At 45.1% G+C, this 22,517-nt stretch overlaps 1 protein-coding gene across 5 annotated transcripts in view; it reads right to left on the reverse strand.

Annotated features, from left to right (window-relative positions):
* deptor (DEP domain containing MTOR-interacting protein) overlaps positions 1-22,517 on the reverse strand; it is a 92,906-nt gene that overhangs the window by 67,975 nt on the left and 2,414 nt on the right. The window lies entirely within an intron of this gene.

The raw sequence follows: 22,517 nt of genomic DNA on the forward strand, positions 1-22,517 counted from the left end.
ATCCAAACTATCTCCACTTTGAGGGTTTCCTGTTGTTCATCAATTATTGTTTTGTATACCAGTTTTTGATTCCAATTCACCTGAGCCAAGTCCCTTTTTAACTCACTGAGTTGTCCCTCCTCCAGTAAAGTACCTTATCTTTATGCTCGATTGTTCCTTAACTTTTCCGTAACTTTTCTAAACCTAATATTATGATCACTATTCTACAAATGTTCTCTCACTGAAACATGCTCCAATCCAATCCCTAGAATTATAAAACCAGTTCTGCTTCCTTCCTCATTGGGCTGATCAATAAAGTTCCCTTCCTTGTACATGTTTCATAGTAAATTTGATTAGCAAATAAAAAGCATCTTGCTGTTTGTGGTACATGTAAATGATTTAGACTCGAATGTAGGAGGGTTGATCAGTAAGTTGGCGGATGACACAAAAACTGGTGGGGTGGTAAATAGTGAGGAGGACAGTCTTAGATTACAGGAGGATATAGACGGGCTGGTCAGATGGGCTGATCAGTGGCAAATGGAATTTAACTCGGAGGTGATGCACTTGGGCAGGACAAACAAGGCACAGGAATACACAATGAATGGTAGGACCTTGGGAAGTACTGAGAATCAGAGGGACCTTGGTGTGCATGTTCACCGGTCTCTTAAGGTAGCAGGACAGGTAGATAAGGTGATTAAGAAGGCATAAGGGACACTTGCCTTTATTAGCTGAGGCACAGAATATAAGAGCAGGGAGGTTATGCTGGAACTGTATAAAACGCTGGTTAGGCCACAGATAGAGTATTGCGTGCAGTTCTGGAATCCGCATTATAGGAAGGATGTGATTGCACTAGAGAGAGTGCAGAGGAGATTTACCAGGATGTTGCCTGGGCTGGAGAGTTTTAGTTATGAGGAGAGATTGGATAGACTGGGGTTATTTTCCTTGGAGCAGAGGAGATTGAGGGGGGACATGATTGCGGTGTATAAACTTATGAGGGGCATAGATAGGGTGGACAGGAAGGAACTTTTCCCCTTGGTGGAGTGATCAATAACCAGGGGGCATAGATTTAAGGTGAGGGGCAGGAGGTTTAGAGGGAATGTGAGGAAAAATTTTTTCACCCAGAGGATGGTGGGATCTGGAACTCACTGCCTGAAAGGGTGGTAGAGGCAGAAACCCTCATAACATTTAAGAAGTATTTGGATGCGCACTTGTGATGCCATGGTATACAAGGCTATGGACCTAGTGCTGGAAAATGGGACTAGAATAGTTAGGTACTTGTTTGACCAGCGCAGACTCGATGGGCCAAAGGGCCTTTTTCTGTGTTGTAGACCTCTGACTCACATGTGCTGTCTTTAATAGAATTAGTTTAAAATCTTTTGAGCAGTTACTATTACATATTTCTCTGCATTACTGGCATTTTAATTAATTATCACCAGAACATTTTTCACAGGAGAAGAAAGTGATTGGCTTTTATTCTATTAATATGGATTAAATGTGTGTCCAGTTGAAATGAGTATGTAAAACCAATCCTATTTGGACAACTTCTCGAGCTTTTGCAGTGTACTAGTATGCAAAGTTCTTCAAAACATTATGTCATGTAACATTGTACAGATTCATACAAACCAGCCCCACATTCAATCCCAGGTCTATGCTGAGTCAGCCAGGGAGCTCCCGCCAGCATGTAGCAGGGAACATGCTGGAAGCATCAAGTTACAGGCTCCAGGAGAAGGGTTGGGTGAGGGGTATGGTTAGGAAAAAAAAGTTTACAGGTGGAATTTTACCTTAGTGGGATCTTAGGGTCTCGCCGAAGCTAATGGGCTTTTGAACGGCTCGCTGTATTTTATGGCCTCGCCCCCACCGTGATGGGGCCGTAAAATTCCGCCCTTGGGGAAGATTTTCCCCTCGTCGGACAGGCGCATGGGGTGAGCCCGGGAACGGCCGTGAAACCGACTGCTGCCCGCAACCGGGCCCCGACCGCCTGTGGATGAGGTTTCACAAAAAATACAAAGGCTGCTTGGCCGACTCGCCAACCATAAGGTTGGACGGGCAGCGAAAAATTCAATTCAATTAATCGATTAAGGGCCTTAATAGGCCTCTTAATTGTCGGCGGGTGCGCTGCCACCTCACGTGCGTGCCCACCAACAAATATCACACGAGTGTGCGATGGCGTCGGAACGCTCGCCTGACGTCATCGCGCACTATTTTCCTCCCGTTCAGGTCAGGCGCGCGCCAGCCGGACGAGGGAAAAACTCTGCCCAATCTATGGGATGAGGAGGAAAGGATTCTCTCTCTCTCTCTCTCTCTTCAACATCCCCTCTACTGCTACTGAATCTTCCTGGATATACAGATCATGTCCACAAAACAAAGTACAAATGTAAAAACTGTATGCATACTCTCTATTAGCTTCCATTGCAGTTAAATGACAAATGTAGGAATGAGAATGTGGAGGCTGAGCTGCTTCTACATGCTTTATTTTCACCAAGGCTCTCCAACTGTTCATTGGAGGTCACAACTTTGGCTCGTGACAACTTCCAACTCATTTCACTGCTGGGAAAGTCTGTTTTTCTCAAATGAACAGCCAGATTTTCCTAACAAAGGTGGGAATCAGAATACAGCAGCAATCCCACAGAGTGTTCCTGCCTCACTCTCCGGCCTGTCACTGAGTGCCCTGATGGTCATATGGGTGAAGTCAGTGATGCCCTGCACTTAAGGGAACCCAGCGATTGTAACAGTGCAAGTGCCATCTGAGTCTGAAGAGCCCCATCCGTGGGGAATTTGATGCAATCTCCAACCTTGGCAAAGAGGGCATCTCTAACATCTGCAGCTGTGCAACCAACTGTGAGATGCCACAGTGGTCCACAGCTGACCCCCTGAAATAATTCACAGGCGAAGAAACTCAAGGCCACAATTACCTTGACTGCTACTGGCAGGGCCTGGCTATGAGTGGAGTGAGGTGTGAGCTCCTCATTTGACAAGGGAAGAGGTGTCTGTGGCTATTGCCCGAGAGAGTCACAGTCCTCTGGCATGTCCACGTAGCTTTGCCTGTTCTGGTAGATCCTGCGCTCTGGGTAGTCTCTCCTTCACCTCCGTGGCTCTGGGTTTGCAGCTGTGGATCCCTAATGCCTGGTGATCCTTCCTCACTCTGCATGCTGCTGCTATGATGCCTCAATGGCCTCTAGATCTGATGGTCTAAGTCCCATTTCAAGGTGCACCCTTCCTTTTGCCCAGGTGATGTCTGAATAGCCTTGTTCAGTGCCAAGACAATGCCAGTTGTGTTCCCAGCTCCCAGGACATCATCTTTGTCTCTCCATCCTCTAGAGTGTGCAACAAGAGCTTTCAGCCAGTTCAAACAACTTGGATACGTTTCACAAGCTTCCCTTGCCTGCTGACCTGCCTCCTTTACTGTTCACACCTCCACTCACTCGGCACGGTTGCCAAAGGCTCCTGATTCCCGGATGCCTTCCGGAATATTGCATGGCGTCTAGAGTTGGGCCTTTTAAAGTGGCCTCAGTGAGCTTGATTGCTGCTTTAAAAGGCGCAGGTCTGGCTTGCTGCCCACAGCCTTTCCTATGCTACACAAAAAGGCAGAGGAATGAAGGCAGGACTTCCGGACGTGCCACTCGGCAGCGGTTATATTTGCCGTCACGCCGCCATTTCATCCTGATTCAAGGCCGGAAAATCCAGCCTGATGTGATTTTTTTCTGTTTTCCTGCCCTACAGTTCTGACATAAGGCACCAAGGGCAGAATTTTCCGGTCATTGAGCGAGTGAAACGGACAGCTGCCCGCGACCAGGCTCCGACCACGATTTCACAATTAAGGCCCACCCAGTGTGAAACGCAGCTCCACACTGGACAGGAGGAGCCGAGCGGGCGGGCGCCTGTCTGCCGTCGGGTCTAAATGGTGGTTTAAAAACAACCCAGGCAGCCCCTGGAAGGCTGCCATGGAGGACATCCCCTGAACCGACACTATAGACCCGAGTGTGGCTGGACATGGCAGCCAGGAGGGCAGGTCAGATGGACACTCAGCCCCCTGCTTCTCTGATGAGTGCCTCGCTGTCCTCGTGGCTGAAAGGAGGGACACCCTTGTCCCAAGGAGTGGGAAGAGGATGCCACCACACCTCACCAGGCGGGCATGGGAAGAGGTGTTGGCGCTGGTCAGCAGCCATGATATGGTGCGGCGCTCCTGAGAGCAATGCCCGAAGTGCTTCAATAACCTGCTGTGCTCAGGAAGGGTGAGTAACATGTTGGCACGGGTCAGTGGGCAGATGTATTAAGGTGTGGCCATCCTCCCGTGGAGCTCAGGAGTGCTAGAGTCTGAGTGCCAACTGTCAATCACGCCAGAGCTGGCCAAGGGGGTGAGCCCTGGGTGCTTGGACTGAGTGCCTTGTGGCTCGAGGGCCACAACTTGGTTGTGCCCTGCAAGGTGCTCCTCAGCTGGGGTTGGCCAGGCTGCAATGGTGCTGCAGGTAGAATGGACTGATCAACGCTCCTCTGTTCTTTCAGGAGAAGATGGCCCACAAAAATATAGAAAGGTCGTGGGCCGGCAGAGGTCCGGCTAGCCTCATATGAGGTATGAGCAAGATGCCCTAGAACTTGAGAGCCGGCACGCCCCCTATGCAACCGGGCATGGAGAGGTGGGGGTGCCAGACAAAGGCAAGAGTGCAGTGCACACAGGTGAGAGTTTCGGATTATGCAGCCATTCTAGTGTAGTCACTTCATTGCTGTGAGCCTCAATCCTGGAGTCCGCATTGATCATTGAAAGACGAGGGCACCATGATGCAGATTTCCACTGTCTCACCAGGGTGCCTGGCATGCACAGTGACAGTCTGATGACTTTAACTAATGACACGTCCTTCTTCTCCCTTTTAGATTTGCCAGCACACACTCGCTCTTCGGATCCTGAAGGGCCACATGACACCAGAGGACCAACGGGTGTCATTTGCATTTGCTTCACACCCACTCTCTGAAGCAGGCACCAGCACAGATACCAGCGCCTCAGTGGGCACTAGAGCGGTAGAGCGGCAGCTAGTATCTTAGTGCATATTAGTGAGGGAACTTCACACTTGTTTGAGGTGCAGGCAGAGGCAGAGAGTGCCCAGGGCACTGGCAGTCGGAGGATTGCTGGGCACCAGGACGATGGTCAGTCGAAGGCTGATGATGAGCCTCTGGAATCATCCATTAGGCGGCAGATGCTGGACATCCAGCAAGATGTGCAGAAGGATCTGTTGGAGATCCATAAGGATCTGCATGCCATGGGCTCCGTGATGGAGGAGTCCATGTGGAGCATGAGCACTGGGTTGACCCTCGTGGCCAAGCGTACTGCCTCCTCCATTGAGAGAGTGGTGACTCTCATGGAGAGGTAGCTCCAGGGTCAGAATGAGGGGTTCCTGGGGTTACGCTCAGACCTGCAAGCTCTCTCACAGGCACTGACTTCAGGTGGTCAGTGTCAGTGTGGGAGATGGATGGGTCACCCCCAATATCCCAGCTGGGTGCCTGCCCATCAATGGTGAGCAAGGAGATCCACACAACCTCACATTGGCTCACGAGCTGCCTATCGTCTCTGCGGGCTCCTCTCAGGGCACCCTGGATGATAGCAGCAGCTCCTCCGCCCCTCTGCCAGTGACCGTGGCATCTGATGATGCTGCAGCAACTGGGGAGATGCCAGCCGTGGCAGCAGCCGCTCCCTCCCAGGCAGGGCCAGCACAGGCTCCACCGGCCAGAGGACGACCGCCAAGGTCATCAAGGCCAACAAGACAGCGGAGTCAGCAGGCTGTCTCCAATACCGGTGCCAGCGAGGGGGGAGCACCTAGACGTAGCACTCACAAACGCAAGTTAAAGGCACCATGAGCACAAGAGGGATAGGTCATGGACAATTTTATGTTCATATTTGTTTACTTTGTGTATACTGGTCTGATGTTGAAAACCAGAAACATTTCTTTTAAGATTAATGAACTGCCAAAATGACATAAATTGTGTTTTTGGCGTCATGGCCTGAGCATGCTTCACCTTTTTATTCCATTGGTGCGGGGAACACCAGTATGTAATGCTGGACGTAGGTGGCTCTGAACTTTATTGCACAGGCACTGAGTGTTCTTTGAGTTGAAATGAAAGGGTCCTTTCAGACATCCGGGATAGAGGCGGCAGCCCTGGCATGCAGTTGAAGCTGATCTTTGGTAGCCTAGCTGAAGGAGTGTTGAATCAAGACGTCCTTCATGGCCCTGCCTCCACGCCCACTGCATTCTCCTCACTGTGCTCCTCTTCTGACTCACTACTGGACTTATCATCTGTGGCCTGTGGAGCTGCGTCAAGATCCTCTTCCTCCAGCGGGTCCCCCCTTGCCGTTGTCAGATTGTGGAGAGCGCTGCATGCAACCACTATCAGTGACACCCGCTCTGTGGGGTACTGAAGTGCACCCTCTGAATGGTCCAGGCATCGGAGGCGCATCTTGAGAAGACCTATGGTCCTCTCTACCCCTGCCTTGTAGAGGCATGGCTCCTGTCGTACTGCTGCTCGGCCTCTGTTCTTGGGTGGCGGAGAGGCATCATAAGCCACCTTTTCAACAGTTAGCCCTTGTCACCCAGCAGCCATCCATCCAGTCAGGCTGGAGCACTGATGAGCCTCGGCACCTGGAAGTGTCTCAGGATGTAAGCGTCATGGGAGCTGACAGGGTACCTTGCACAGACTTGCAGAATCTGCATCTTGTGGTCACAAACTATCTGCACGTTCATGGAGTGGAATCCTTTCTTGTTGACGAAGGCACCCGGCTGACCCGCTTTGATGGACACATGTGCAGTGTCCATCACATTGCAACCCGGAAGCGGGGGAACCCAGCAATTGCTGCGAAGCCTCTGGCTCATTACCCACCTGAATAGAGCTTCTGTCACCAGTTTGACACAACTGTAGACAGCTGATTAGGAGACTCCACACAGTCCCTCACTGACCCCTGGAAAGAGCCAGAGGCATAGAAGTTGAGGGCCACTGTGACCTTCAGAGCCACTGGCATGGGGTGTCCACCCACACAGTCGGAGCTGATCTCAGGCTGAATCATCTGGCAAATGGAGGTCACGTTCTCCCTTGAGAGGCGGAGCCTCCTTTGGTATTGTATCTCAGACATATTGAGGTAGCTGCATTGCCACCTGTAAATTCTGGCAGCAGGATAGTGGCGTCTCCTGCGGCCCCTTCCGCCTTGGACTTTCTGCTGGCCCCTTGTGCCTGCACCTCTCCTCCCACAGGTCCCTCCCCTGGAAGCTGCATTGGGACACCTGGCCTCCTCCCCCTTCTGGCCCCCCTCTTCCTCCTCAGGAGGAGGTGCCTCCAGTGGAGACCACAAACAAACGCAGACAGAAGGCTGTCTGATACCTGGAAGGGTCCACATGATCTGAATCCTCTGGGTGCCTGGCAGACAGCAATGAGTCCTGACATGAAGCCTGGAAATGCCAGGAATGAAGCACCAAACAGAGATGAAGCTGCCAAGTACCAATAAGCTACCAGCTGCAAACTATCTCCAAAACTCCTCACTACTTACAATGGCAACGCTGCTGACCATTCTATCCAGGCCTTGGATGAGGTTTCTGAAAATGTCGGCTGGCCGCCTGCCCCTTTTGCCCATGTGACGAGCAGAAAATCGCACGGGTAAGAAAAAAATCACAGTCAATTGGACTGTTAAGGGCCTCGCACGCTCGTTGAGTGAAATATCGCGCAAATGCACGATGACATCGGGGCACATACCCGACGTCATTGCGGCGATTTTACGCTTAATCAGGTCGGGCACGCGTCCGCCTGCGGGATGTAAAATTCTGCTCCAAGTGTTTTCTATAAAAAGGGCGGAGCAGCTAATTTGGGAAATTAGATCCTGATTAGCGTGTGATGTTACAATGTACTTTAATGTTTGTTAAAAATTCACCAGCTAAGATCATAATACCACCTATGATTAGCATTTCTTTTATATCCTACATACGAGGAGCCGTTGAGCGCAACACAGAAATCACATTCCCCTCCCTCCACTCCAGTCATAATACAATACCTACTTCACATATTATCTGGCTGATGCAGTCTGTGTTGATTACTGATCCTACAGCTGTTATTATCTGAAAACAGAGCTCTACAGGAATGTTTATTAATAAGATTGTTCCATCTTTCCACAGCTTCCATTACACTTTTGTGTCAACCAGGGCAAGGTTACTATTTAAATTAAAAAATCATGGATTACTGTCCCCAGAGATACTTCACAACACTAATGTACTGTATTTGGATTGTTACCAAAACAGATCAACAGCAGTTTGTCTAGTTTCTGGTGTGCTTCATAGATTTTTCAACAGAAGTATTTAAGGGATACTGCAACAGTGAAACACTTTTACCCTGCAAGAGTAAAATTCTTTTTGCCTAATGGAAGGAATAAGACATTTTCCAATTACATAAAGTGTATTCTATTTTTAACCACTCCCCAAAAACGATTAAGTCGAGGCAGAACCAAAGGGACTATTTTTTGCTCCCAACAATCTCAAAGTAGTTTGCTGCCTTGCTGGTGACTTCATAGATGCTGAGCTTCTGTATTTAATAAAGTGCATTTTTTCTATAGGCCTGAATTTTACCGTTGGCGGGCGCGTGCGGTCAGCGGGTTTGGGAGCGGTCAGGAAACGGGCCCCCGACCGCGAAAGGCTTAGCGCTGCTGGGGTGGGGGTGGGAGAAGGATGGGCGATGACGTTTCTGCGGGCGCAGGTGAGCGCTGCAAGAAAGCTCCCTGAAGGTAGATAGCTGCCTCAGGGAGCTGCAGACCTGAAAACCATCAAATAAAGGTTTAAAAGGGTGCAAAAAAGATCCATACATCACAATCAATCGCCTGAAAATATAGCTGATAAAAATGCTGCCCACAGATACTTATTTTTATTTTATTTCGTAACGGAAATTTCATTCCACCCTTGGGTGAGATTTCATGAAAAATGCAAAGTCCGCCTGGCCAACTCACCCGTCCGCCAACTGTAAGATTGGACAGGCCCTGTAAAATTGGAGACAATTGCGCCGTTAATGGGCTTAACTGCCCTCTTAATTGTTGGCGGGCGTGTTTCCGACTTCTGTGCACGCCCGCCGAGCAATATATCACGCAAGTGCGCGATGACGTTGGGACGCTCGCCTGATGTCTTCTCATATGGTTTTACACCCGATTGGGTCAGGCGCACGCCTGCCCACAGGACATAAAATTCAGCTCAAAGTCCCACAGATTGGAAATGCTCCCATCTGAGAAGAGGTGTGTGGCAGGGAAGGGGAAGAGTGAGGCAAAAGCAGTCTTGATTCACAGCTATTGCAAGGTTTTTTTTTAGCAAAAAGGAGGGAGAGCAGAAATGGAATGGGGAAGGGAAAAAGAGGGACCTGCACTTATATAGCTCTAGCTGAAGAGCTTCAAATATTACAGGCAAGATATACTGAATGGCTGCAACAATCCTTTCTGTTGAAATGCTTTGATTTGCTATTAAGAGGAATTAGTTTGTTTGAAATGAAAAGCTAAGCGTAAACATGTGGAAACAAAGGACCTGGATGCTTAAAACATATTCTGAACATTTATACATATGGCCTGGACTTGGGTATGGGAAGTACAGTTTCAAAGTTTGTGGATTATATAAAGCTTGGCAACATAGAAATTAGTGAGGATAGCAGACTTCAGTAGGACACATCCTGAAATGGTGAAATGGGTAGACATGGCAGATGTAATTTACTGCAGGTAAGTGTGAAGTGAAGCACTTTGGGAGGAACAACATGGAGAAGCTCTATTATCTAAAAGATGCTATTTTGAGAAAGGTGCAAAAGCAGAGGGAGCTGGGAGTACATATTCACAAATCCTTGAAGGTGGCAGGGCAAGTTAGTAAGCCAATGAAGAAAGCACATGGGGATACTTGGCTTTTTAAATAGGAGCTTTGAATGCAAAAACAAGGAAGTCATGCTAAATCTTGGAAGGATGTCAAGGTCTTGGACAGGGTACAAATCAAGTTTACCATAACAATACCAGGGATGAAGGATTTCAGTTTTGTGGAGAGATTGGAGAAACAGGGATTGTTCCCCATTAAACAAGAGAAGATTAAGGGAAGACCCAACAGAGCTACTGCAAATTCTGAGAGGTTTTGATAAAGCAAATAGGAATGGACTGGCAAAGGACATAGAAGTAAAGTAATTGTGAAAAGAACTAGATGAGAAATGGTTAGACCTTATTTTCATCCACACAGGTTTGTTATGATCTGGAATGCACTGCCTGAAAGAGTGAAGGGAGCAGATTCCATATGAACTTCAAAGGCAATTGGACACGTACGTGAAGAAAACTAATTTGAGGAGTTATGGGGAAAAAGCTAGAAGGACTAAATTGGGCAGCTTTTTCAACAGTGGCTCAAGCATAATAGGCCAGATGGTCTCCTTTTGTGCTGTAAGATGTAAAGGGTTAACTAATAATAGCTCCTTACACAAATGCTCAGTAGATATGTCATAATGATGTCACTCAGAGAGAGAAGAGTGAGAAGAATCTAAGAAAGGAGCAGTAGCTCTGTCCTGATGTTTTGTAATCTTGTATATAGTTTATTATGTAAATAAAAGTATTTGAAGAAAGGATCTTTGCCTCCAGCCAGGTTTCTTATGAAAAGTAAGACACCAATCACCTTTCAAGACCACCCAACAATAACAGATGGTGGCAGCAGTGACTATAGCCACAGAGAAAGAGTTATTAAAAAAAACGATGGAAAACGGCCCAGCAGCAGGTGAAGAACTTCGAGCCTGAGGGCAATTAGGGATGGGCAATAAAATGCTGCCCTAGCCAGATATGCCCACATCCAATGAATGAATAAAAAAGAAATGCACCAGGGAGGAAAACCATGAGGACATCACAGTGTCTAACACAGAAAGCAGTGCAGGAAACTGGAACTTTGACCCAGGGTGAGCAATGACTTCTGCCTACCTCTTCCAGAATCATTCTAGGATGTAGAGGTGCCTAGACAGGCTGCGCAATGGCAAAACTGGAGAAGGCATTTCACTTGTTATGGAAATGCTTCAGGTCTTGCGAATAAGAATAACAAGGACCAGGTTAGTACCTTGTTGTATGCTATCAGCAACATTGTAGACGAAGTGCTGGCCAGGTAGGGGGTGAACGAGGAGACAGTCTCCTATGAGGATGTCATTGGAGCCTTTGCATCATACTTTAGTCTCCATTGAAACATTGGAGAAAGGGCAAAACTCAATCCAAGTCAAAGACCAGGTGAAGGAATTGATTCAGTTATAAATGATCTCCACTGTTTGGCTGACAATTATGAGTACAGAACATTAAAAGATGACGTAATTAGAGACAGGATAGTGGTCAGTGTTTTGGAAGAAACCCTGTCAGACTTTCTATAATTTTGGGAAGATCTGACACTAGTAAGGCTGTACAACTGGCTAGGCAGGCCGAAGAGTGAAGGCAAAATCAACTCTTTGTAAGGAGTGAGAGAGAAATAACACAGAAGCAGCCTGATAAAGCCATTCAGTTTGTTGGGTGCAAAACTGAAAGTACATCGCAGCAGCAACCAGGGAAACACACTGAAAGGGTGGCAAATGCCATTTTCCGATGTCCCCACTATGTTGGGAAGAAGGTCCACAGGCATGAAGAATGTCCCGCCCAAATCGCACAGTGCGATGGGTGTCACAAGGTTTGTCATTTTAAAACAGTATATCATTCAAAAAGCCTGTATTTGCAAAGCAAAAAGAAAAATCTTTTAAAGGAAGATCTATACGAGAAATATAGGAGCCAGACAACTAGGAATATCACCTTTCTCGGGGGAAATCAAAGAGAACAAAAGCCAATAGTGGAGCACTAACATTGAAGTCAATGGGCATCATACAGAATTTAAATTGGCTACAGGAGCTGGAGTCTCAGTTTTATCTGATAGAGTTCAGTGACTGCAAAAAATTACTCTGCAACCTTCATCAATTCAACTCCAAGCTGCAGGAGGAATCAAGCTAAATGTCAAAGGTCAGTTTGATGCAACATTAGAGTACAAAGACAGAAAAATCTCCGAGACACTATATGTCATTCAGAATCAGGAATGCTCTTTGTTGAGCAGGAAAGCCTGTATAGGTCTGAACCTAATCCTTAAAAGTTGATGACATCAATGAACAAGAGGATAAAACTTTTATTGAGGAAGTCAAGACCTTCATAACTTTAGCCACTCAATATTTGCCAGCAACAGAATGGAAGTTGCAAGAATTGAGAGGCTCAAATGCAAGATGAGGAACGTGTGCAGATTTGCACATGCTGCCTTGATGGATGACCACAGTATATTCCCAGTAACCCTGCGTGAGGTAGTACTTTGAACAACGACACATCAGCATCATAGGCTGTCTATGATGAGTGATTGGTGGTCCCACCAGCTCTCTGTCTGGAAGTCCTCCAGAAGATTCATCAAGGACATCTTGGTATTACCAAGTAATCGGGCCAGGGTACAACAGTCTCTATGGTGGCCAGGTATCTCACGCTCTAATGAAGACATGGTCTCCAACTGCATCACCGTCACCATTCAAGACAGGAGCAGAAAGAGCCACTTCTACCCTTCTCTTTCCCATCCATGCCCTGGGAATGCCTTGGTATGGACCTATTTGAATTCAAAGGGAAAGTATTCTTCATCATTGTGGATTATTATTCCTGCTGGATTGAGATGCAGTAGTCTCATGGCCTCACCTCTGAAGCTGTTATGACCACTCTGAAGAGGGTATTTTCCAAACATGGCATTCCAGATATCGCCGTCTCTGACAATGGGCCACAGTTCACCAACAAGTGTTTCCAATCCTTTGCAGCATCATATGGGTTTGTCCATGTCACAAGTTTGCCAAAGTGCCCTCAGGTTAACGGAGAGACAGAGAGGGGCATTAAAGCATTAAAGACCTCCTCAGAAAAAAATGAAGCTTTTGAGTTAGCCCTGTTCAGCTTTCGCTCTACACCGTTGCTGAACGATTTCGCCTCATCTGAGCTTGTCTTGGGCCGCAGGCTAAGTGCCCAATTTCCTTTCCTTCCTCAGATGTTGATACCAAATGTCACGGTGCAAGACCATGTTCGTGCCCATCAGAAGGAAGGAGGTTATAGAGCAGGTCAAGCCCAAACCTTCAACCGATGACAAAGGGTTCACAACCTTCCCACCATTGAAAGGGAAGAGACTGAGAATTCGGGACCAGCAGCGGAAAGGTGATGGAGAAGCTGCAACAACCAAATCATAATTTGTCCAGACGGAAATAGGCATCATCCAAAGAAAGAGGAGTCCCTTGATTTCAATGAACAAGAAGCCATTAGCATGATGGACTGCAGACCCTGATCGTCAGGAGAAACCTACGACTACAAAACCAATAACAAAAGAAGCAAGAAATGACAACTCTCAGGGAATGAGTTCAGAGCGAGCAGATCCTCAACAACCTCAAAATGAATTCCATAAACATTCAGGGAGATCAGTAAAACCACGAAGGAGATTATCCCTTTAAAAACAGAGACTTTGTGGGGAGGGGTAGGAGGATGTGCGCATAGCACAAGCTTGTCCAACCAGTGGTCTGCATTGTGGCCCTCGAAGCCATTCTGTGTGGTCCCCGGAGCCGCTGTTCAAAATATCAGTAAGACAGCTAAGTGAAGTTGAAGATTCTGCAAGGGGCTGCTCCTCCAATCACAGGCCGTTCTTCTCCTGTATTTACTGTTGATAGGCTCAGCCTATCAGCGGCAAAGGTGGGAGAGAAACAGGCTGTGATTGGAGGAGCAACAAGCACAAGCGGCGGTGAGCATGCTGGGGTAAAACAAGTTTTCAGGCGGGGGAGTGGCGTGGTGGTGGAAGAATGGGGTGACAGAGTCTGCCGGGGCTACAGGGGAACGACAGACTGCGAGGACCTGACAGTGAGACGCTGCGGAGCCCGGGGTCGAGGGGTGGGGTAATAGGCTGACTGCTGTGTGTGGGAGTGAGCGAGTGAGAGAGAGTGTAAGCGAGAGTGAAAGAGTGTGAGCGAGAGAGTATGAGACAGAGAATGAGTGCGAATGTGTGGGAGAGGCAAAAGAGAGTGCGAGTGTGTATGAGGTGAAAGAAAGTGCGAGTGTGTATGAGGTGAAAGAGAGTGCGAGTGTGTGTGAGAGGTGAAAGAGAGTGCAAGTGTGTGTGAGAGGTGAAAGAGAGTGCAAGTGTGTGTGAGAGGTGAAAGAGAGTGCAAGTGTGTGTGAGAGTGTAGATGTGAATGTGTATGAGAGAGTAAGTTGAGTGTGTATGAAAGTGTGTGTGTGTGTGTGAGAGAGAGAGAGAGAGAGAGAGAGAGAGAGAATGTGTGTGTATGTGTATGGCTCACTCTCAGGATTCTCACTCACCCTCATCCCCTCACACAAATAGATATTCACACCCACTCACACCGTGGGTGAGGATGAGTGAGTGAGCACCCTGAGACTGGCAGAGCCAGAAACACACACTCGGACCCTCTCACACTCTAACCGTTATCTTCATTAATTACTTTTATTTAAATATTATCAATTTATTGCTTTGGCACTGCTTAATTTCTAAAGTTATTTCTTTTCTTCATACCAACTTTTTGTTTTAACTTTAAGTACCTTTCCAAAATTTCCTCATCGGCCCCGAGTGAGAAAAAAATGGAAATGTGGCCCCCTCCCGCCCCCCCAGCCCCCAGCCCCCCACCCCCCACCCCCCCCCCCCCCACCCCCACCCCAACCAATGCAAAAAGATTGGACAAGCCTTATATAGTATGTTGAGATATAGACTTGGTGGAGGAGATATTTAGTGAAGGGTTAACTCTAACACTACTCTAATAATAGCTCCTTACGCACAGTGTGCAGTGTGATGTGTGTGACCACAGTTTGCCTGTTCGTTCACATGTACATGGATTTAGCCTGAATGTTAGAATAGAAGATAGATATTGTAAATTGTTTTATCTTTCTGACCTTGTACAGTGAAGTTTTTGTTTGTTCAAAACCTGTGGAATCTTGTGGCTTTATTCACCGAGCAAGTGTCTTGAATCTCAAACTTTGTCTACTTTAAACCCTAACCAAGTCTTACTAAAAACTTGGGGGTCTGGTCTAGGATCATAACAGAATTTAATAAATATCTTAAGCATCACAATTAACAACATTAGTGACTCAATCTCATTTATAACTTGAGCTGTACTGCTGCAAATTATTCTGCATAACCTAGGATTTGTACAGGATGGAGTTTGAGAAACCAATAAATAGGGCACTGTGTCTGAAAACTATGAAGAGAGGTGAAAGTTTCATCTCTTAGCGTGGATACCGCAAGAGTGGAAATAGAAGCATACAGCATTGTAAATGGCTAAATTGTTGCTCTCCCATCTTAATTTAATGTCTGCTTCTGATATCTTGAGAAACTCTTGGATTCTTGAGAGGTAATTTTAACAAAAACTAACACTGGATGAAATCAGTTGATCAGACTACTTACAACAGAAGTGGTCTCGATCACCTGGGAATTGAGAGCATCATAGTAATTATATGGATGCTTTATTGCATAAAAGATGTAAAGTGCTGCACAGGTGACCTTTGAATAGAAATCTGGCAACATATTGCACAGGCCAAAAATCGAAAATGGAATCTTTCTGGTTTGGCTCAATGCTGCAGCATGTAGTACAATTATTCACTCAACTATTGGGGAAGAAAAAGCAAAAATTATGCTTTTCTTTCTCCTTTTTGTATCTGACATACATGGAAGTAATCTCAATAAACAGGTGGATTAATAAAATGCTATACTATGTGCTCAATTTTTAGGGTCTGTCATTCCAAATCATTAAAATATCTGCTCATTTAATTTGTATAGTGTACACCGTCCCTTCAGGTATTACAGGTAATATCAGCAGAGTTTTAAGGCAAACGAAAATACACAGAATCAGCCACACCCACATTGTAATTAAGGGCAGGTTATAACAGGGAGGACTTATTTAAATTCAGATGGCTCAGCAAAGCCTCAGATACTGAAGCAATCCATGTCCAAATGCAGCAAGACCTGGACAATATCCAAGCTTGGGCTGACAAGTGGGAAGGAACATTCACGCCACACAAGTGTCAGGTAATGACCATCTTCAACAAGAGAGAATCCAACCATCGCCCCTTGACGTTCAATGACATTACCATCACGGAATCCCCCGCTGTCAACTTTCTGGGGGTTACCATTGACCAGAAACTGAACTGGGCCAGCCATATAAACACTGTGGCTACAAGAGCAGGTCAGAGGCTAGGAATCCTGCAACGAGTAACTCACCTCCTGATTCCCCAAAGCCTGTCCACCATCTACAAGGCACAAGTCAGGAGTGTGATGGAATACTGCCCACTTGCCTGGATGAGTGCAGCTCCCACAACCCTCAAGAAGCTTGACACCATCCAGGACAAAGCAGCCTACTTGACTGGCACCACATCCACATTCACTTCATCAACGCACAGTAGCAGCAGTGTGTACCATCTACAAGATGCACTGCAGGAATTCACCAAGGCTCTTTAGACAGCACCTTCCAAACCCTCGGCAACCACCATCTAGAAGGACAAGGGCAGCAGATAGATAGGAACACTGCCACCTGGAAGTTCCCCGCCAAGCCACTCACCATCCTGACTTGGAAATATTTCACCGTTCCTTCACTGTCACTGGGTCAAAATCCTGGAACTCCCTTCCGATCAGCGCTGCAGGTGTACCTACACCACATGGACTACAGCGGTTCAGGAAGGCAGCTCACCATCACCTTCTCAAGGGCAACTAGGGATGGGCAATAAATGCTGGCCTAGCCAGCGAAGCCCACATCCCATGAATGAATAAAAAAAAGCTGACTATTCAAGTTCCCACTTATTGATCAAGCTTCTAATCCTTTCTTCCTCGCGTGTTTATCTGGCTTCTTTTGAAATGCATCAATTTTATTTGCCTCAACTATTCCTTTTAGTAGCAATTTTACCCAAAGTGTGATAATAATATGGAAAGCGGTTTCTCCTGAATTCCCCATTCAGTTTATTAATGGCTACGCATCTTTATAATTATGATCTTTAGTTTTGGACTTCCCACAAGTGCGATGGTTTTCTTCAAGTCCACCTTATTAAACCCTTTCATTACCTTAAAGACCTCTATTCGGTCACCCCTCAGCCTTCACATTTCTAGAGAAAAGAGCCTGTTCAGTCTTTCTGGGTAGCTACGTTCTCTCAGTTCTGATATTATCCTTGTAAATGTCTTTGTGGATCTTCTCCAATGCCTCTAAAACCTTTCTATAATACGGAGACTAGAACTGTGCACAGTACTCCAAGTGTGTGCTAACCAAGGTTCAATACAAGTGTAACATAATTACTAGTTAGACCACACCTAGAATACTGTGATCAGTTTTGGTCCCCTTATCTAAGGAAAGATATACTGGCATTGGAGGCAGTCCAGAGATGGTTCACTAGGTTGATTCTGGGTATGGAGGGATTTTCTTATGAGGAGAGATTGAGTAGGTTGGGTCTGTACGTATTGGAGTTTAGAAGAATGAGACGCGGCCTTATTGAAACATATAAGAAACTTAGGGGCTTGACAAGGTAGATGCTGAGAGGTTGTTTCCCCTCGTGGGAGTGTCTAGGATCAGAGGGCATAATCTCAGAGTAAGGGGTCACCCATTTAAGACAGAGATGAAGAGGCATTTCTTCTCTCAGAGGGTAGTGAATCTGTGGAATTCTTTACCGCAGAGGGCTGTAGAGGCTGGGTGGTTAAGTATATTCAAGGCTGAGATAGACAGAGTTTTAATCAGTAAGGGAATCAAAGGTTCTGGGGAAAAGGCAGGAAAGGAGTTCAGGATGATCAGATCAGCTATGATCTCACTGAATGGCGGAGCAGACTCGAAGGGCTGAATGGCCTACTTCTGCTCCTATGTCTTATGTTCTTATGGTCAATTTTATCCCTCTAGAAATGAATCTCAATGCTTGGTTTTCTTTTATTATGGCCTTATTAAACTGTGCTGCTACTTTCAGCGATTTTTGTATATTACCCTTATTTCCCTTAACTACTCTACCCCATTCAGATTATCCATGCTGTATCTGGCCTCCTTGTTTTCCCCCCCAAATGCAACACTTTACACTTATCTATATTGAAATTAATTTGCCAATTACGCATTCATTTTACAAACTTACTGATACCTTCCTATATTTTGTCAAATTCTTCCATTGCATAACTTTATCTTCTGATTTGTTGTTGTCTGCAAATTTAGAAACCGTACTTCCAATTCCAGAGTCCAAATTGCTTATCTAAATAGTAAACAGTGGGCCGAATGTCAATCTTTGTGTAACACTCCTTCCCACTTTTTGCCTGTTTGATTAGCTACCCTTAACCCCAGATTTTCTCTTTGGTCACCCGCTTGCTACCCATTCTGCCATTTGTCCCCTGACTACAGAGCAGTATCTCATCAGACATCTTTGGAAAATCCAAATAGATAATATTTACTACATTACCCTTGCCTATGCTTGGTTATTTCAAGAATTCAGTAAGGACCTTCACTCATGATTTTCCATTTTGAAACCCATGCGGACTACTTACATTTTTAGTTTCTGAATTTTTGTTAATGCAATCTTTCCTACCACTGATGTTCAGCTAATTGGTCTATAGCTCTCTAGATTTGTTTATCTCCCTTTTTAGTAATAGGAGTCAGATTGAATCAGATTAGCTGACTATCAGTCCTCTGGCACTTTTCCCTTCATTGTTATATACATGGAGAATGCCTGTTACCTCTTCCCTAAATTATTTTAATATGAGTGGATGCAATCCATTGAAACCAGGAGATTTATCTTCTCCAAGTATGATTAGTTTATCAATTACACCTCCTTTATAACTTTTTTTTATTTCATGCCCATCTTTTCAGTATTTATCATGGATACTGATGAGCAGAAACAGACAATTGCAGCAGCTAATTTGCAATTTATCAGGTGAGATGGATGTCCAGTTTCAGTAGTGTTGTTGAGGGGAGAATGTTAACCAGAATAATGGGAGAGCTCCCCTCTTTACTAAAATACTGGCATGGGATCTATTTTCAGTGGAATGAGCAGCAGTTTCACACCTCAACAGAACAACGTCGGTACAGTCCCCACCATATATAGCAGGCACATTTGTGCGAATTCAACTCCCCTGCTATACACAAGGGCCAGCATAACCTGACAGACTCGATCCTGGAGCTAGAAGGCAATGTGATTCGGGACCGTGCTACTGTCCTGGACTGAGAACCTCCTGATAAATATCTGGGTTACTTTCCATCAGTTTACATCTACCTGTGTAACTTGCACTGATTTGCAATATAAACAGGAAAAAAGAATCCTGACAAGCGCTTTTATTTTCAAGATCACTTTATTCACAATTTAATAATGCCTTTAGAAAAAATTATGTATATGCTTGTTTGTAATTTAATCACCTGGACCCAGCCCAAAAACATGGCAATTTATTAACAATTAATGATCGTATTGCAAGGGAGGTTTAATTTATAAAGCAGAATCTAAACATTTGAATGCAGGCAAATGGTAAAACTACAATGCCTTGAGGAAGTGCAGTTATTCAATTTCAGAAACACCAAGTAGAATGAAAGGAATTAGTGAGCAAACACAGCTGTTTCTGCCCCAAATACATAATGCTTAAGATGTTATAAAAGGCAACTTTGTAGCTGATGTCAATGCAAATGGTTAACAGGTAATGCCCAGTTGAAATATGAACATTTTAAGTGGTGGCAACTATACCACTAAAATGTCTCGTGAATCTATAGTTACAGATGAGAGGCAGTGCTTCTATTCTTATTATTCAGTGATCCTATTTGAAAGTGCATGAATGGGTGCAAATGTGAGCCAAGAATAGGATTAAGTTTAGCTGCAATGCCGATGACATGCAACTTGCCAACACTGACCACTGACTTGGCAGGAAAGTTATTTATTGCCCATGGCATTTATACTTTAGAAGTAACATTGCAAAAAGTGAAGAACACCATGGCATTACACATTGCAAGTCAGAGGGTACTCTTTTACAAGGACAGGAGCATTATAGCATGTATTGCACAATATATGGTAGCATGCAGTTTTATGTTCAACTTTACCACAATGTCTTATTGCTACACATTTCCAAGGGCATAAAGAGGCTAATTGCTCCTACACATAACCCACAGTCAGTCAGAGGCCAGGGAACAACAGGAAGAGCCTTATTTTTACAAGTGCAGTATTGACATTTGCAAATTACAAGTGAGATACCAGAATTATGAACGCATCTCAAAATACCTTTAAAAATTTGAATCATTACTGTTACAGTCTTGAGAGAATTAAAAGACAGTCAGACTGTACTGTCAGTAGAAACTTTGCACCAGAGTTCAGTCTATGACTTATTCCTTAAAATCAGTTTGGCCTGAGTGTGCATTAAATGTGTCTCTTCTATTAATCAGTAGCTACATCAAGACTCATATAAAGGCCACTTTGTCAAGGTATTAGCAGGGGCAGTGCTTGGTGGGGGGGGGGGATTCCACCATCAGGAAGACTCTATTTTCTCCCTAAGGGGCTGGAGTAATGGAGAAAAATACATATTAAAGTCAGATATGCCCTATTGAACAAGCTCACACATGAAGGAGGACCACTTCAGTGAGATACTAGAGGACCGCTAGCACCTGTCGTGCCATACCTCGATGACTCACAAGAAGGCAAATCAACAGAAATTACAATCATTTTGAATATCCACCTATTTAGATAATCTACAGCACATTTACTTGTAATGACTGTAGCTTTAACATCACCACATCTCTAACTTCTTCCAGCTCAGATGAAAGGTTATTGATCTAAAATGTTAATTGTTTCTCTCTCCATAGATGCTGTCTGATTTGATGAGTATTAATATAGCATTTTTGTTATTTCTTATTTCCAGCATCTGCTATATTTTGCTTTTCTAGAGTTAAAACTGGTAATGATTGGGACTTTAATACCAATATCCACACAGCATGCCAGCAATATTCCACCAGGGACACAACACAACGTAGAAAGATTTTTGGCCATTTAAAGTTCTCTAGCCTATTCTGCCACTCCCTGAAGAGAGTTGATAGGTTGATTAAAAAGTGACAACCAGGCTAAATATAGAAAGTTCAGGGAGGAGCTGAAAAAAGGGAATAGGAGAAACAAAGAGAGAGTACAAGAAGAGCCTGGCAGCTAACATAAAAGGAAATCTGAAAGTCTTCTATAGACACATATATAGTAAAAATGTAATAAGGAAAAGTGGTCAATTTGGGAATAAAAAGGAGATCTACACATGGAGGCAGGGGGCATGGCTAAGGTACTAAATGAGTACTCTGCATCAGGCTCACCGAGGAAAAAGGCGTTGCCCAAGTTGTAGTGAAAGAGGACGTCATCGAGATACTGGATGGACTAAAAGTTATTGAAAAGGAGGTATTCAAAAGGCTGGCTGTACTTAAAGTACACCCGGAGATACTAAAGGAAGAAAGAGAGGAAACTGTGAAGGCACATAACCTTCCAATCCTCCTTGAACACAGGGGTAGTTCTAGAGTACTGGAGAAATGCAAATGTTACACGCTTGTTCAAAAAAAGGGTGTTAGGATAAATCCAGGCCTGTCAATTTAACCTTGGTAGTGGAAAACAAAAATGCGGGATAGAATGAACAGTCTCTGGGACAAGTGTGGATTAATTAATGAAAGCCAGCACAGATTAGTTAAATTAGTTAACCACAATTTGTCCTTGAGTTTTAATCAGGTATGAGATGGCCAATGAGGGTAATGCGTTTGATGTGGTATCAAAGGCATTTGATGAAGTGCCACATTATAAGTTTGCCAGCAAAGTTGAAGCCTGTAGAATAAAAAGGAAAGCAGCAGCATGGATGTGTGACAGGAAACAGAATAGTGGTGAACAGTTGTTTTACACAATGGAAGAAGGGATAAAGTGGTGTTCCCCAGGAAGTGTATGAGGACCACTGCTTCTCTTAACAGATATTAGACGTGGGTGTAAAGGGTAGAATTTCAAATTTTGCAGATGATAGACAACTGTAAGGAGGGCGATGATTGGCTCCAAGAGGACATAGACAGACTGGTGGAATGGTTGGACACATGGCAGATATAATTTAATGCAGATAAGTCCAAAGTGATATATTTGATAGGAAGGACGACGAGGCAAAATAAAGGGCACAATTTTAAAGAGAGTGCAGGAAAAGGGAGGCCTGGAGGTATATGTGCACAAATTGTTGAAAGTGGTAGTGGTTAATAAGGCACACAGAATCCTGGATTTTATAAATTGAGGTGTTAGAGTACAAAAACAAGGAAGTTATGTTGAACCTTTATAAACCACTGGTTCGACTTCAACTGGAGTACTGCATCCAGTTCTGGGCACCACACTTTAGGACAAGATGTAAAGGCATTAGAAAGGATGCAGAAAAGACTTACGAATATGTTTCCAAGGATGAGGGGCTTCAGTTATGTGGATAGGTTGGAAAAGCTGGGGTTGTTCCCCTTAGAGAAGAGAAGGTTTGAGATGAAGTATGATAGAAATATTCAAAATCTTGTTTGAAAGCCAGAAATTGGATAAGCACATG

The sequence above is a fragment of the Cetorhinus maximus genome, chromosome 4 (genome assembly GCF_964194155.1).
Source record: "Cetorhinus maximus chromosome 4, sCetMax3.hap1.1, whole genome shotgun sequence".
NCBI lineage: Eukaryota > Metazoa > Chordata > Chondrichthyes > Lamniformes > Cetorhinidae > Cetorhinus > Cetorhinus maximus.